Source organism: Pelodiscus sinensis, chromosome 7, assembly GCF_049634645.1.
Source record: "Pelodiscus sinensis isolate JC-2024 chromosome 7, ASM4963464v1, whole genome shotgun sequence".
Lineage (NCBI taxonomy): Eukaryota > Metazoa > Chordata > Testudines > Trionychidae > Pelodiscus > Pelodiscus sinensis.
The window spans coordinates 67,307,998-67,324,124 of NC_134717.1; the positions used below are offsets into that span (position 1 = coordinate 67,307,998).

Here is a 16,127-nt window from a genome sequence, read left to right on the forward strand (position 1 = left end):
AATAAAAATAGAATTTCAAAACATTGCTTATTTGGGTACCTATTGAATTAAAAGCACGGATGGGAGGAGGACTGGGTTTGAGTACCCCCCCCCCTCGCTGCAGGTCCCATGGGGCTGGAGCAGCCCCTGCTGTTAACCATAACTGGTAAGCATCACCCATTAACCATTCACATGCCTAATCAGAAGTTGTAACAATTTCCTTGTTCCTTCAGTTTCTTGTTAGTCTGTTTCTGCAAAACCGATGAGGAGTCCTGTGACTAAAAGAGATTAATGGATCTCTCTCTATTAGGGCATAAGCCTTCAATTGGAAGTTAGCGATGTTAAAATGAGGTTTTTTTTTTGCAAATGGGTAACCACTGAACTCTTCATGTGGGGCAGGAGGGAGTGGTGGCTCTGTGGGAGCCAGTGCACACTCGCCCCTCCACCCCCCCCATTGCTGTATCAGACAGCAGCATGGGGTGGGAGCAGGCAGGAGCTGGTGCTTGCAGGGAGCCTGCTCGCCCTCTCCTGCTCTGCCATTGATACATACAGGGTACCCAGGCTCATTGGTTAGCCATTTAACCCTGCCTAATATCATACTCCAAGTGGAAATATCTGGTATTTCATTGTTTTGTATGACAATTGATGACCAGAGGTGAATCTAATGCTGCTGGGAGACCCTGCCCAATGCATTGCACCTAGCAGTGAAAGGCCCCCCAGGCCTTGTATGTCTACCTCACAATGGAAGCCCTCCCAGGGTAGTCTACACTGCAATGTTATTTTGGGATACCGGAGTACCCTGAAATAGCTATCCCTACGTCCTCACAGGAAGCCTGTTATTTCAGGCTTGCTTTTCTGACATCCCTGTAAACCTCATTCTATGAGCAATAAGGGACCTTTCGGAATAAGGCTTTATTGCAAAATGTGGCGCTGTCGAATGACGAAATAAGCTATTTCACAATAGCATTGGCATAAGAGAGGCAATTTGCGAAAGTTACTTAGAGTGACCATGCTGTGTGGATGCAGGTTTTAGCCCTAAGTAGTCTTGGAGCTGGAGGGAAGGAAAGAGAGAAACTCCCCCCCCCTTTTCTTTTTCAATTTCACAAGGTTTGTGCCCTTATAATGTTAGTCCCTCTGGGGCAAAATTCATACAGACAACTGTAAAAAGACCCCCCCCCCCGGCTCCTGCAGACTGGCCAGGAGTTGCAGAGACCGGGGGCTCCCCACACTAACTTACTTCCCAGCTACTGCGCCTCAGTCGCTCCCCGGGGCGGCCGGCAGGTGCCGAACGCGAGGCGCCCCAGCTGGAGCGCATGGCCGGCCGGGCTGCCTGGGGCACTGGCGCGGGGAGACGCAGCAGCTTCGTGCCGCCTGCCCGCGCTCCGCAGCCCGCCTGGGGGCGCTGCCGGGCAGGGCGGTGGCTGAAGGTGCTGGGAGCGTCCCAGCCCCTTTTCCCAATCTCGGCCGCCCGCTGCCTCCGCCCAGTGCCGGGGCGGGGCCGGCGCCCCATTCAGTGGCCGGGCAGAGCGCTGCTGCCGCGCCGGGCTGCGGGAGCGACGGGGACGCCGGGGGAGCGCTCGCGGAGGAGAGAGGTAGGGTCTAGCCCCCCGACTCTCGTGCCCAGCCCGGGCCGACCCCCTGCGGGGAAGAACGCGGCCGGGGCTGGGTGGAGCCGTGAAGGGAGCAGAGGGGGACTGGGGCAAGGGGGCAGATGTGGGGGGATGGGTGGGAACTGTGGACCGGGGCAGGGTGGGGGGAGATGCGTGGGAACTGGGGTGGGGTGAGAACTGTGGGGGGGATGGGCTGGAGCAGGGGGGAGCTTTGGGGGCGGGGGCAAGGAAGGGGAAAAGATGGCTTTAGGGTTTGGGCAGCGAGGTCAGAGGTTGTAGCGCCAGCAATGCTGGCTTTGGGGTGTGTGTGTGTGTGTGTGTGGGGGGGTATTTGTTGCCTTGCTGCCCATCTCGCACGAAGACTGGGTAGCGGCTCCCGGCCCCATCGCCCGTACCCGGGCACATGTTTGTGGCGTCTGGGAAGCAAAGTGCTGGGAGGACAAAGCTCCGGGAAAGGAGGGCAGCTGGGCAGGCGGGACTCTTCCAGGTGAAGTGGTGTTTGTGTGGGAGTTGGAGGTTCCCTCTGCCTGGAGCTGCACGGCCCCCTCCCCCCGCCTTCCCTTTGTTTAGTCTTGGTGAAAGGGATTGTGTGTGTCCCGGCTCTTGTTTCCCTGCGCGATGGGATTGATTCAACAGGGATTGAAACCAGATTGAGAACTTCACCAGAGTAGACTTGAATCACAGGGCTCACGTCCCTGGGATGCGCGGTGGAGGTGGGGTTGTGAGTTGTAACAGGTCATCTGTACAAAGCGCTGTGGGTGTCAATACCCTTTAGTGCTTGTTCCTTTGTGAAGAATGTGGCCGAATATTTACTGTTGCAACAAGTTACCTAATCATTGCCATGTTGTTACTGTTCTGCAGTCTGGTGGTGCCTCTTGAGATCAAATCCCACCTGGTACTCACATAGCAGACTGCTTAAGGTTCTGTATTCTTCAAAGAAAGGGAAAGGACAGATATATTTATGGTGAGCTGGGCTGGATGGATAGACACAGCTGTTACAAAAGTGTATCCATAGGGTTAACTTCAACCATAACTCTAGAGCAAAAAACCCATTCCAAGGAATGTCTGGGAAAAACCACTAAAAGAACACTAGATTGCTAAATGCATGAATCACAATATGTAAAGTTGTGTTGGGAACCCCTTTCAGGGATGACTTCTTCAAATAAAAACAGTTTGAAAGGATCTGTGGTTTTCATTAGCAAGTAATGAATGGTTATAGACCTTTAGGAAGCCTAATTTAACCATGGTGTCCATAAGCATAATGATGATCCATATTTTAAAACCAAATTTAAAATCAGAGTATGTGTGCTTTTTTGGTGACATCTGCAGTTTTTAAAGCAACTACCCAGTGTGTAAAGCTTCATTTAATTCAAATGGAGGGCTTAGGCTAATTTTCATACAGATACATTCATGAGGGAGGATTGCCAGAGGAGACTGTCATTATCTGGGAATAGACATTTAAATTCCAAGGACACATACTCTTTAGGAGAGGAGGCTATTATTTGTGAAGGGCTTTCCAAACCTGGACAATTATAGAAATGACCCAAATTTACAGGATGTAATTTAAGTGTAACATGAATCTCGAAGAGCAGACTGGTCATGATAATTGCTGGTACATTTTAAATTGTGATAAAGCAGGAAGCACTGTTGTACATCTGTCATGCTTGTTGTTTTTAAGGAGAGCCTAGTGCTCCTTCCTAAGTGAATAGGACTCCCCCTTCCCCCAAGAAACAATGGTTACTCCCAGAAGGGCCTTCTTATGGTTGGGCAAACACTGTTTGTAATGACTAATAGCTTGAAAAAGGCTTGAATACTGCAATTAAGGTTCTTTCCTTGTTTTACATAATCATTGGTATTTTAGATGTGTACACACATACGTGCTCATTCTTTGCCTGGAGAGCATGCAAGGTACACAACTGTGTAGATAAGGTATGGTCGCTGTCTCAAAGAGCTTATGGAATATTACATAAAATATACTTTAAGAACTGTTAGCCTCTGTATTGGAAATAAATGGTACCCTCAAATAAGGCTAGGCAAGCATCATATGGCCAATAAATTGACTGACTTGGCAATTTTATTGTTGAAATGACTTTACCATATCCTGCTATCCTATTGTTAATTGTGAATTAAGGGTGGCAACAGGCTGCCCATCCTTCCCCGAATGAATCATCCCTTTGTCAAGCTCTGTATCAAAGGCAATGTTTTCTCCAAGTTTTGCTAGGAACTAAAAATAATCTGATACAGTTGTTAAATTGGACTTCAACAGTTGGCCAGTTGTAAGTGTATTAAAACATAATAAAAGTCCTCTGCTTATTTTATTTCCAGTTGTCTCCATCTTCCTTCTGATTATAAAAAAGTGAGTTCATAATAGTGCAGCATACTGTTCTTGGCTTGATTCAGTAGTAAAACTTCTTATTTGTACCATCAGAGTTTTCCCCATAGCAATATACAGTGGTCAAAACTCAAGTCAGAATTTGCCAACAGTTATCACACCATGGTATCTTAGAGAACCACACTTTGTCCAGACTTAGAATAGATGATGTTGCTGGAAACTACATGTTAATTGTTGGTGTGTATGGGATATTTTAATGGCTTCTTCGCTATATGGATACTACAAACAGCATTATTGCTTGTCCCCAGGACTAAGCAGCAGATGAAGGAACTATTATTAAAAATCTTCGAAAGTAAGATCAGAGTCTTGCTTGTTTAAGACCTTATTTTTTTCTGAAATAAGAGCCCTACTTCAAATCACATGTATGACGAGGAAATAGGGATGAGAGAAGAGGGCGGAACATGGATCTAAAGTGGTTAAATTTAGTTAGAGAATTAAATTAGCCCCATTAAATTTAGTGTGAAGCGAAATCATTTTAGGAGAGCAAGGATACATCTCTGGACTTTGTGCATTTGTAGGAGGATGGTAGAAGAGAGGCAGGCAAATGAGAAGAGGAAGTGGGGGAGAGACACTGGGAACATCAGCAAAGCCATTAACTTTTCCCCCTGCATAGTCTTAAAGGGCTGCTGGCAATATAGTACTAAAGAAGATGTCAGGGGTCTTCTTTCACACAGTCCTCTGAGATCATCAAATTTCTGAGCTCTGTGGGAACAGAAATTCTTCATGCTGGTTTCTGATCTCATCTTTCCCCAGCAGCAGTAGTAGCGGAAGTAGGGTAGCTTGGGAATCAGTGAGGAAAGCGGAAGAAAGGCAAAGTGGAATATAGTCTGCAGGATAGCTTTGAGAAACTGTAGAATGGGTTGGGGAACCTTATTTGGGTTGGGGGCCACTGACCCCAGAAAAATCAATTGGGGGACTGCACAAAAGTGAGAAGCAAAAAAGAGAACTGATGTGGCCTCTGGGATAATAGATTTTGTGGGGCCCCTGCATTCTGGGGTGGGGGCAAAAAGGAGGAGTTCATTGTGTGGGAGGAAGCTGGCTTGGGGTATGGGATCAGAGTGGGAGGGAGGGTACAGGTGTGGGTTGAAGGGTTTGGTTCCCTAACACTGGGGAGGGAACCCCCAGGCTTGGGGGCTGGATCCAGGCAAGTTGGAGGCTGCAGGTTCCCCACCCCTGCTGTAGAACAATCTGGTTGGTATAGCACATCTACCTCTTTATTTCACGCTACACGCGCTTAGAAAGGAGACAAATGCTTACACTCTGGGTAAAGTTAAAAAGTCTGATCTTACTTATGCTAGCTCAAATGCCAAATTGTCCTACAAAATATTAACTTGTATGTCATTCATGAAATGAAGAACAACATTTTAGTGACTTGTGTTGTAAGAGTTGGGGAATTTCCGGAATTCTAAAAGGTTACAGGAAAAGCAAAAGCTTTACTGCTTCTTTATAAATATGGAGTCTCAGTATTTCATTCCCTCCATCTTTTTACCTTTTAAAGTAACAGCTACATGAATTTCCTCCCTCTTTGCTGGGGGACAGTGGCACATTAGGACTTGTCTTCACTCTTGGCTGGATTGACTGGGAAGCATTTGATCTAGCTAGGATTGATTTCTTGAGTTTAAATGTGATAAAGTGATCGTCAAATGCTCTGTCAACTCCTGTACTCCACTTCAATGAGAAGTGAAAGTAGGGTCTACAGGAGATGGTCTCCTGTTGGCACACTGCAGTGGAGACTCCACGCTAAGTAGATATGAATACATTGCTATTCACGTAGCTAAAATTGCGTGACTTACATCCACTTCGCACCTTCTACTGTAGTCCTACTCTTAGGAGGGTCACAGTAGTGATGTCCCAGCTCAGAAAGTTGTAACCTGATCTGCTGCTCCTGCTTCCTGGATGCATGGGGGTGGGTACAATGCTGCTTACATCCTTAGAAATGAAGAGGTCAGGCAGAAAAAATTCAAGACTCTTTGTGATAAAGGAGCAGTAAATGGCTACAGTGCTTAATTTGTGTTTCATGTTTCCTAAAGTTAGAAGTGCAGACTTTTCTCTTGTACTGATGCTAGTGGGAATAGGCCATGTAAGTCCTCGCCACAGTCCAAATCCACAGGTGTTAAGGAGAGCATTGGGATTAAGGATGTTAGTGTGTAATGGTTTACACAATTAACCGATAAGAGCAGATTTATCAGTTAATCCTAACACTTACAGGCACTCCCCCTTGCTACTTCTGTATCCGAGGCAGCAGCACAGTGCGAGGGTAGGTGGGGCAGATGGAGCCGGTATGCGTAGGGAGCCCGTTCTTTATAAGCCAGCTCTGTGTGTGTGCGGGCTCCTGCGGAACTGCTCCCCCTGCTGCTGCCTCTGATAGAGAGGCAGCAAGATGCGGAGGTAGAAGGGAGGCAGGAGCCAGTACACGAGAAGCTGGCTTCCTAGGCATACTGGCTCCCGGGGAGCTGCCTGCTCCCGACACTGCTGCCTCTCTATTGGGTGGGGGAGGGACAGTCAGGAGTGGGTGCTCATGGGGAACCAGCTCCCAGCAAGCACCTGTTCCCATCTACCCCTGCGGGTAAATGTGTAAAATTTTAGCAATTACACGTTTACACATATATACAATTCTTAGCATCCCTGTTTGGGATGTCTGCCAAGATTTTGTGCCTGAATTATGCTTTGAGCTCCCATCTTTTGCTTCAGGTTTGGTCAGCTTCTGGTTGCTGGATTGGAATTTTTGCTTTCTGTCCCCACCATAGGATGTAGCTACGTTACATAGTAATCTTATCTCCCAGCCTCCTATTGTTTGCAGGCAGATGTGTGTTTTGGAGGAAGCTCTGTTCTTCTATTCCTGTGGATCTTCAAGGTTTTCTTTGGGTGGATGTAACAGGGTCTCTTCTCAGCTGCAGTAGGTTCCTGCCTCTGCCTCCACCTCCATTCTCCCATTCTTAGGATTCTCACAATTGTCTGAGATAAGGATGTTAAGGACTAATCAACTAGACAATCTCCCCCTCCCTCCCACGCTGCCTCTATTAGATAGGGGGGAAAGAAAGATACTTCAAAGTGGCCACCACGCACAGCTGATCCAGGGATCAGCTGTGGCACTGCCACTTTGAAACCCCAAGGGGCAGCTGCCAAGCAGCAGATCAAAGCCGTGGACTCCCCAGCTGATCCCGGGCTCTGCACAGCATTTCAGTGGAGTCCCCAGCTGACCCTGGGTTCTGGGGAAATGCTGCATGGAACATGGGATTGGCTGACAAAGGGCTCTGCGCAGCATGGAGCCCAGGGTCGGCAGGGGACTCTGTCCCCCACTGACCCTGGGCTCCATGGCTTTGAAATGCACAAGAGCTTCCCACTGGCCCCGAGCTGCACTCGGACTTCCTCATTCCTCCTTTGAAATGTGCAAGAGCCCCCGCTGGGGCTCTTGCACATTTCAAAGGAGGAATGTGGCGGTGCCTGTAGAGTAGTTGATCGAAATTCTATCGACTACTCAACTAATCAATTAACTGCAACTTAAAATCCTTAGTCTGAGATGTTTATGCTGCTGCAAGTAGGACACCATTTCTGCAATAATAATTATTATTTATCAAAAGAATGCAGGTCAACTAAACAGTTGCCTAGTAATCCCTCCCTTTTTGATTAGGAGCGCTCCTCCTGGGCTCCCTTCAGCACCTGTCTTCACTGCCTCACCCATGCTGGTGCTACAGGCCTCCTTATTCCCATTGAAGAATTCCCCAGCAAGGGCTTTATTCCTGCCCTTGCTGCAGGGAGCATTAGCTAATGGGGAGCCCCTTTTCCAGTCCCCTCTGACTTTGGCTTTCCTACAGGTCTGCTTGTCCTATAACCAACTAAGGTGGGAGGACCCCAGAACTCAGGTGTGGACAGTCATCCTGTGGAACTCCTGTCCAGAGGGTGTTAGGAAGACCAGGACTTGAACAGGATTCAAAAAAGTATTAGGTAAATTCATGGACATTAGGTTCATCAATGGTTGCTAGCCAGGATGGGTAGGAATGGTGTCCCTAGTCTCTGTTTTAGAGGCTGGGAATGGGTGACAGGAGAGGGATCACTTGCTAATTGCCAGTTCTGTTTGCTCCCTCTGGGGCATCTGGCATTGGCTGCTGTCAGAAGGCAAGATACTGGGCTAGATGAACCTTTGATCTGACCCAGTCTGGCTGTTCTTATGTTCTTGTGTGGATGGAGCTTGGAATTCTATATTGCAGTTAATCATACTCTTAGCTTGAGCTCTGTGAGCTGGATTCAGCTGACATGGGCTAGCCATAGATGTCTAATCATGTGTGAACGTACCCTAAGAGGAAGTGCCATACACAGGCTATTGGCAAATGTTGCTTGTTCACCTGAGCCAACTGCTAACCCACCCACACCCATTACTAGCAGGCAGATAAAGGGAGTTGGACTCAGCCCCATTTGTTATCTGGTTAAGGGACCAGCCCACCCTTTGACAATGGAGCTCTTCCTTAGATAGGTACATATCCTGTTCTACTTAGTTTCCCAAGAAGCAGAATAACATTTGCATGATTCTTGCCACTTCCATGGTTGTCCTCAAGTATTGAAGAGCAGCTGTGAAGCTAACCAGATCAGCTATTGCTTGGAACTGTCTTCAGACTCAAGAAAACAATATGATACCAGTTAAGCATCCAAATGTGCCTCAGATCAAGTCTTTACTCCCACAAGGACAAGAAACACACTTTTCTTTTAGATGAAGGCATACCTCCTGCAGAAACTGGTAGCCTTTGTCTCCTCTACTCACCAGAGAAAGTTTATGATTTGTGCTGGTGATTAAGCTTGCGATTATTTCATGGTATGTTCTGATCATGCTGGTAACCTTGTAGTGGTGAAGAAAAGGATGTCGAAGGATGGATACACTTCTAAACATTTGACAGGATACTTTTAAAGAAAAAACCCTACTAAAAACAAACCTAGTCTATACAGAACAGCAGGAAAGGTGGACTTGGACTAGAGGATAGAGGGGCATTCTTTCTGTCCTAATGAAAAACTTGCAAGGAAATTAACAATTCTGCACTGTGGAATGAAAGCAGAGCAACATATGGAGTTTAGAGCTAGGCAAACAGACAGAAAATTCAGTAAACAAGATCAAGGCTGAAGATAAGGAAGCGCATATATTCAGAATTGACCAATGGTGAAGGCAAGAAATGTTTTGAGTGTCAAACTGACCCACACTTATAATATGTCGTCTCTGACTGCTTAGGAATAGGAGTGCTGCTTGCTTTGTTCCTAAACATCTTCATAATCTGTGCCCTGCCCTCTCCCCAGCAGGGAACACTGAAGCAGTGACTATAAGGAGGGGAAGGTGACAATTTGACAATCTGAGTAGGTTTGTCTGAGTAGGTTGGGGGTGCTGGATACAGAAGTATTGAAACAATTCAATGCAAATTTCTCAATATTGAAAGAATAGATAACCAAGAGGTGCTTATTTTTCACTATCATCATCAGAGAGCTTATTTTTTATTGCTTGTGAAAGGTGACGGTTTTACAGCACTGATTGTGTTAATCCATCTACAGCATGCTGTGGAATAAGTGCATGCTTCCCTGCACCCACACACAGATATTCTCTGGAAACTGTCATGTTTTCCCTCTCCTTATTTCTACATCTGTACTCTTCCTCTCTCTATCACTTGTACCTTCTACAGTGGCACTGAGAATTATTCATAGGAAAGATTAAATTGAAGAAATGACCATACGAAGGAAAAACGTGTATCAAACAGAAGTTAATGGATGAGAGAGAAAATTGGCCAGGTTTTGGGCTTTTCTTGTTTGGAGCCTGTATAATGTTATTTCTTCCCCCAGCACATGAATATAAGTCTGGGCTACTGTTCTGTATTTTTAAAAAGCAGCAGCCTAAGGTAACCAGTGAATGCAGGAAATTGAGGATATATTATCATGTATTTAGATGATCCTGCAAATTACTAACTTGAAACTTAAACAAAATGTGGACACCAGTGTGTGACATTGCTCATAGGTTTTACAGAAGCCTGTTGTGTACAAAATAGAAGGAATTGAATCAGTACTTAATTCACCTGGGATTTGGGGAAAAAAACCCACTTCCTAGAGTTAGTCTTATATAGCTTCTAGATCAGTGGTTGGCAACCTGCAGCCTGACTCATTGGGGCTCCACCTGCAGCCCCATTTTTCCTGCATTCCTCTTGTGCACTGGGGCACTGGACCCCCCCGCACTTCCTCCCTCACCATACTTTCAGAGCAGTTGCTAGTTGCCTGATTCACACTCCATCCCTGCTCCTCCCAGAGCTGGAACACCATGAACAGTTGATTTATGGCATACCAGCTGAGGGAAGGAAGGAGGTGGAGCAGGAAGTGCAGGGCTCTGGTGCCCTAGTATGTGAGGCACATGGAGAATGAGGGGCAGATGGGGTGGCAGGTGGAATTCCAGGGGGCTGGAGGCTGCCCACCACTGTTCTAGCTGTTGAGAGATTGGGGAGTGGGTTCATGTTCAGCAGATGTCTACTGGTACCAAAACTGGTGCACCTGAGCCTAGTATCCTGCTAGGAATCCCAGCAACTGTTCTCCAGCAGTGGAGATATGTGGGGAGGTTGCCTGTAGACAATAGAGAGCGAGAAGGAGGGATCTCTTTTTAGATTATGGCCTGGCTAGTAGATTCCGCCTCTGCATGCCCCTAGGCAACGGGGTGGTGGCTCCCTACTCCTGAAGGGGCAGGACTGAGGGTAGCCAGCCCTTTGTGCTTCAGTGCTCCGGCAGCGATTTAAAGGGGCCAGGGCTCTGTCTGCTGCTATTGCAGTAGAGTCCGTGGTCGGAATCCTAGGTCCCCTTCAATCGCCTGGCCTCATTTGTCCTCCCCTATTGGTGGGTGTGAGTAGATTTAACTATGGAGTTGATGAGTGGTAACATTTTGTGGACTAATGTGTGGGGAATAAGTGGATAGTGGGTAGATGGGTTACTGGGGGGGGGGGGGGGATTCTGCATGTGTTGCATTTGGAGTCATAGTGAAATTGCAGAATTCCCCCAGGAGTGATTGAAAAATCGCAACAGAAATATATGGTATTTGGGAGTGTGACGTTTGTTTGTTTGTTTTGGGTGAAGAGAAATAGCTCAAAACAGGGGGAAGAAAGGTAAGAGGATGAAGGGAGAGAGAATGAAAAGAGGAAATATACATTGTAAGCAATGCAAGAAAGACTAGCTCATGATTTTAGAAAGAGAAATAGATTGAAGGCAGGGAAGGAAAGAAGATAAGAGATAGAAGAGCAGTTTTTACAAGATCAGTTACATAGCAAGTGATCTGGTAGTTAAACAGAGTATGGATAATAACGGTGCCTTCAGATGCTGCTTGGTGTTCCCCACCCTCTTGCTGTCTCTCACACTGAGTTCTGCTTCTTTTCCGGGTGCTGGTTGGGGCTGGAGCACACAACTGGGAGTCTGTCACTCCTCCCTGGTGCATGTGATGTGTTGCAGGGTTGAGTTGGAGGGATGTTTTTACTTTGCAATTTCAGTACTTGGTGGGGGAGATGGCAGCCTGGCATGGTGGTGGTGTGAATCCAAATCTGAACTAAAAAGCCTACTGTGGAGCAGCAGGAGAGAGCATTTCAGGGACACTCCCAGCTCCTCCCGGGAGTGGGTAGAGCTCTGTCTGCTGCATGTGCCAAGTTAGGAAGAAGCCCCTCCTCACAAAAAACAGCTCTGATTAGCTGCCTTACCATAGCAGGCAGTGGAGTGGAAAGGCAGCCAGTCGGAGGTGATTCCTTACTCATTCACAGAAGGATGAATGACTGTAGGATTTCCAATGTGGAAATCCCCCTATCTAGCAGGGGCAAACTGTGACTGGCTTCCCTGGCATTAACTACCTTTTGTCTCTGGTTACAAACTCTTCCTTGTAGTGATGACAAAGATGCTAAAGGTTACCTCGGCAACCAAAAAAGTGCAAAACTTACATTTGTAAAAAATCTAATGGTATGAGAAATCTGATATGAGGACTCTCTGAGATTATACCAAATTTCCAAGAGTGCAAGAATTTAGTACACCTGGGTTTCTAGAGTTGATGGTAACTTGAAACACAATTCTAGGTAAGGGGATGCCTGCAGATTATTATGAATTCCTGAAAACTATCAACTGACTTTTGCTTCTGCTGAAACAAAATTTGGAAAAGCTCACTGCCTCTCTGAATTTGTGTGCTGTGAAATTAACTCACTCTGCCCCCTCTCCTTCCCAGAAAGGGGTCACCTGTAGCTATTTTAGGAAGGTATCCCACACTAAAATTGTGAAATTTACATTTTAAAAATAAATTTAACCTCCTTTGTTTATTTTATGAGGCTTTAATAGTAATGTGACACTTAGCCACATGTGTGCTTTGACTTCAGTGATCTTTGTGGGTTTGAATTGCCAGTTTTAGAGTTCTTTCTTTTGTCAGACCATTTGTTGATATAGCAGTAAGGCTGATGGAATACTTGAGTTATTATATAATTTCTGATGTACTGGTAAAAATGAGAAGAAAATCTAAACTAAATCTAATTGAAACACAGAAAGAGAGAAAGATTAGGTAAATCATTTTTAAAGGGACACTTCATTTTATTAGCTCAAAAATTGAAGCTAATTTGTTTGCAAAAATCTTTCCTATCTCACAGCATCCTTGAAAACCCACCCTTTTCCTGCTCTGCTTTTCTGTTTCCAAGGTGATGGCTACACTAGAGATCTTCCAGAGATGAAGGGTTCCCCCGACACAGTGCTGTCCATAGTGGTGCTTAGTTTGATGCAACTTGTTGTTCCAGGGGTGGCTTATTCACACTTGTATGTGACATAAGGTATACCTAAGTGGTATTGTAGTCATAGCCCTAGATTGTCAATCTCCAGGGGAAAGATATCAGTGCACAGCATGAACAATCATGGAAAACTGGGGAAACAGATCTATTCTATCTTTTCACGTTAATGTCTGAATTGGGGGTGACTTCAGAAACATTATTTACTAGGACAGGGGTTTTCAAACTCTGGGTTGCGGCTTGTTATGGCAAGCTGCTAGCTGGCTCTGAGATGCTTTGTCTGTCTGTGCCTCTGCAGGTATGGGTGATCGTAGCTCCCATTGGCTGCGGATTGCTGTTCCTGGCCAATGGGAGATGTGGAAAGTGATGTCTCAGTTTGCACCATGTCCCGTAGCTCCCATTGGTCACTAACAGCATTCTGCAGCTTGCCTTCACAAGATGTGACTCGGAGTTTGACATCCCTGTACTAGGATGGTATGCTCATGTTAAAGGCTGTTCCAACAGTTGGCTTTTTCACTAACAGGCCAATTTTGTCCAGGTGTAAAAATATATTAATAGAATGTTTTGTCTGAGATTTGGGGTCTTCCTTGACAGTTTTATGCACAGCACCTGACTTGCTCGGGCCACATTGTGTTGATCGTGTGATGAAGACTCGCTATATGTATATAATAATGTGCAGGGACAGGCTGTTGATCAGTCTTAGAACATGAACTTGGGCCTGCCAGCAGGCCAAAGTTGTGACACCTAAAATAAACACAAGTTTTCTAGCTTAATGTACATGGCCTGTTTTTCAATAGTTTTATGCAAACATAACCTTTGAATCAGGCATGAAACCAAAAATTAACATTAGTCTTTCAAATTGCTCTTTAAATTTAAAGTAGTTAGTTAAAAGAGCATACCTTCTGTATTGTAATATACAGCCAATAGAAATAAACACCAGTATTTGTGTTTTCTTAACTGACTGCCTCCCAGGTATTAAATGCTTTGTACCTGTCTGGTATAAAATTCATGTAGTTCAAAGGGCATTGTCAATTAAATAGCAACACTGTGATTTTAAAAAAAACACATTAAGTTTGTTTCAGTTGGACATCTGTCCCTGAATTCCTCTGACAACTTGTAGGGTTTTACAGTCTCATTTTGTTATTCTTTAAAAAGGATTTATCTTTTTCTCTTTAAGTGGAGAGAGCCACATAAACAAATTAACTAAGTGAAGTGGTTATGTTTTTTAAAAAATGCATTTAGAAAGAAAACAAACTAGAAAACCATTAAAATAATATTTCTGGTTTTTTTTTAATGATAGTAATCTGAGGTAAACTCTAACAATGTAGGATTAAAAATGGACCTTTAAAAAAAAAAAGTCAAGTTTATTTATGGTTGGTGAGCATGTTTAAAAAAAATTCGACAGTTTAAACTAGGTATAAAGGAAGTTTAAAAGTAAATATTTTCTAAGGGATAGCTTTCTGTTTAAGTCAGTGGGAATTTTGCCATGATTCATGGATCAGAAATGAGCCCATTACTAGGAAGCTGTTCATAGCTCTTCAGCAAATTGGAAGACGGGGGGCGGGAGGGAGGAAAAAGTAACCGACATGCTTACCCCAAAAAACAAAAATAACTTAAAATAGAAAAACTATGTTCAAAGTACAGAATAAGCTGTTGCAAAAAAAGGCTATACCACACCTATAATCTTTGAAACCTATTGGTATAATTCAGAACGTAAAAGGAACTTATCCAGAGGGTAAGCGGAGCCTAAAACATCCGATATTTTAAGACTAACTTTTAATAGATGCTAAAAAAGGTGGTTAGGCTGATGTTTCTTCAATAGCAAGTATCCTCCTCAAAATCTACCAAACCAGAGAAACCAGCAGAGAGATCTCTTGTAAAGTAAAGATACAATCCACGAATTAGGAAATAGACCAACAACATAATACAGTAGTTGGTGATAAACTGAATATTGCAAGTAATTTGGAAGATTACACTTACAGGATAATAAAATGGAAGCACTTTATCCATTGGAAATAGACCTAAAACAGTAGTCTTACAATAAGGGATATCTATTTTAATATTGATCAGTAGAATGGACATGAGTGAATCAGAGAAGCTCCGGGCAAATGTAAACAATATTGTTCATTCTTCAGAACTCAGCTAATCTTCAGTCAGTTAGGAAGAAGAGGAAAAAATCCCCTTTGTTCAGGGTATATATAATTTTTAAGACCTTTGCTTTTTGTGGTTAAAAATTATGCTTCAAAAGATATAGACTATCTTGTGACTTTTTTTTTCTAAGCATATTTATATCCTTATGATCCAGGTTTGACAATCTATGTAATTTACTCGCCCGTGGTGAGTAGATTATAACCCGAAAGAGCCGGGTTCAGGCGATCTGCGCATGTGCAGATCGCCGGACAGCGCAGCTGGCGAGCGGGGCTTGCCGCGGCTCGGTGAGCCCTGCTTATGATTTAAAAAAAAAAAGATATAAATAAAAGCACCCAAGGGCAATCGCTGAGATCTCTTGGGGATTCTGTCATCATAAGTTAAATGGAATGGGAGATATATAGCCAATGTAGTTTGAATTGTAAATTAAAAAAAACAACACAGTAACATAAGTTAGATGTCTGCAAGTCACCAGGACCTGATGAAATGCATCCTAGAATACTGAAGGAGCTGATAGAGGAGGTATCTGAGCCTTTAGCAATCATCTTTGAAGAGTCATAGAAGTTGGGGGAGATATAGTGCCCATCTATAAAAGGGGAAACAAGAACAACCCAGGAAACTACAGACCAGTCAGTTTAACTTCTGTTCCAGGGAAGATAAAGTAGCAAGTAATTAAGGAATTCATCTGCAAACATCTGGAAGAAAATACAGTTATAAGTAACAGCCAGCATAGATTTGTAAAGAACATATCATATCAAACCAACCTGATAGATTTGTTTGATAGGATATCAAGCCTTTTGGATAAGGGAGAAGCAGTGGACGTGGTATACCTAGACTTTAGTGTAAAGCATTTGATATGGTCTCTCATAACCTTATCAGTAAACTAGGGACATATCATCTAGATGGGGCTACTATAAGGTGGGTGTATAACTAGCTGGATAACCACTCTCAGAGTAGTTATTAATGGTTCACAATCCTGCTGGAAGAGCATAACAAGTGGGGTTCTTCAGGGGTCTGTTTTGGGACCGGTTCTGTTCAATATCTTCATCAACGATTTAGATAATGGTATAGAGAGTACGCTTATTAAGTTTGCAGATACCACCAAGCTGGGAGGGGTTGCAAATGGTTTGGAGGATAGGCTCATTATTCAAAATTAACTGGACAAACAGGAGAAATAGTCTGAGGGAAATAGGATGAAGTTTATTAAGGACAAATGCAAAGTACTCCACTTAGGAAGGAACAATCAGT

General features: G+C 44.5%; 1 protein-coding gene across 4 annotated transcripts in view; it reads left to right on the forward strand.

The window, feature by feature from the left end:
- The first annotated feature begins 1,412 nt into the window (after positions 1 to 1,412).
- MYO1B (myosin IB) overlaps positions 1,413 to 16,127 on the forward strand; it is a 197,340-nt gene continuing 182,625 nt past the window's right edge. For all 4 annotated transcript variants that reach the window (XM_075934204.1, XM_075934205.1, XM_075934206.1 and 1 more), the window contains exon 1: positions 1,413 to 1,571. The gene's annotated coding sequence lies outside the window, so the exon portion shown is untranslated. The remainder of the gene's footprint in view (positions 1,572 to 16,127) is intronic.